The sequence below is a fragment of the Coturnix japonica genome, unplaced genomic scaffold (assembly GCF_001577835.2).
Source record: "Coturnix japonica isolate 7356 unplaced genomic scaffold, Coturnix japonica 2.1 chrUnrandom547, whole genome shotgun sequence".
Classification (NCBI taxonomy): domain Eukaryota; kingdom Metazoa; phylum Chordata; class Aves; order Galliformes; family Phasianidae; genus Coturnix; species Coturnix japonica.
Genome location: NW_015439928.1, coordinates 1 through 1,263, shown reverse-complemented (window position 1 = coordinate 1,263; position 1,263 = coordinate 1). Strand labels below are relative to the sequence as shown.

The following is a 1,263-nucleotide window of genomic DNA, read 5'->3' as shown; positions in this document are numbered from 1 at the left end:
ATGGGTCCCTATGGGTCTCTATGGGTCCCTATGGGGTTATGGGGTCCCTATGTGTCCCTATGGGTCTCTATGGGTCCCTATGGGGTTATGGGGTCTCTATGGGTCCCTATGGGGTTATGGGGTCCCTATGGGTCCCTATGGGTCTCTATGGGTCCCTATGGGGTTATGGGGTCCCTATGGGTCCCTATGGGGTGGTTCTGGGTCTCACAGCCCCATATATCCCCCCACAGCTGCAGTTGAACTGGTTGGGGAACTACATCCCCAATGGATGGGCCTATATGGGGCAGTGGGGTCCTATGGGTCACTATGGGGTCTCTATGGGGTTATGGGGTCCCTGTGAGTCTCTATGGGTCCCTATGGGTCTCTATGGGGTTATGGGGTCCCTATGGGGTGGTTATGGGTCTCTATGGGTCCCTATGATGTTATGGGGTCGCTATGGGTCTCTATGGGTTCCTATGGGGCAGTGGGGTCTCTATGGGTCTCTGTGGGTCTCTATGGGTCCCTATGGGTCTCTATGGGTCTCTATGTGTCTCTATGGGGTTATGGGGTTTCTATGGGTCTTTATGTGTCTCTATGGGTCCCTATGCGGTTATGGGGTCTCTATGGGTCTCTATGGGGTTATGGGGTCTCTATGGGTCTCTATGGGTCCCTATGGGGTTATGGGGTGGCTGTGGGTCTCTATGGGTCCCTATGGGGTTATGGGGTCTCTATGGGTTCCTATGGGTCTCTATTGGTCCCTATGGGGTTATGGGGTCCCTATGGGTCCCTATGGGTCTCTTTGTTCCCTATGGGTTTATGGGGTCCCTATGGGTCTCTATGGGTCCCTATGGGTCTCTATGGGGTTATGGGGTCACTATGGGTTTATGGGGTCCCAATGGGATGGTTATGGGCCTCTATGGGTCCCTATGGGGTTATGGGGTCTCTATGGGTCTCTATGGGTCCCTATGGGGTTATGGGGTTTCTATGGGTCCCTATGGGTCTCTATGGGTCCCTATGGGTCTCTATGGGTCCCTATGGGTCCCTATGGGTCCCTATGGGTCTCTATGGGTCCCTATGGGTCTCTATGGGTCCCTATGTGTCTCTATGGGTCTCAGTGCCCCATATATCCCCCCACAGCTGCAGTTGAACTGGTTGGGGAACTACATCCCCAATGGATGGAGCCCCGACGGCTGCGGGGAATGTGAGCGAGGAGTGAGAGACGTGGACAACAGCACGGTCAGACCCATAGAATCTATGGGGCGCCCCATAGATTCACCCCATAGA

At 54.7% G+C, this 1,263-nt stretch overlaps 1 long non-coding RNA gene across 3 annotated transcripts in view; it reads left to right on the top strand.

Annotated features, from left to right (window-relative positions):
* The window catches only part of LOC107307328, a 28,863-nt gene extending 27,610 nt beyond the window's left edge, over positions 1-1,253 (top strand). The window contains exon 4 of one of the 3 annotated variants that reach the window (XR_001552379.2): positions 1,117-1,253. This is a non-coding gene — a long non-coding RNA (uncharacterized LOC107307328). Of the gene's footprint in view, positions 1-230; positions 287-1,116 lie in introns of those variants that run through there. The other 2 variants (XR_001552380.2, XR_001552378.2) reach the window with 2 other exon arrangements.
* Positions 1,254-1,263: the final 10 nt, after the last annotated feature.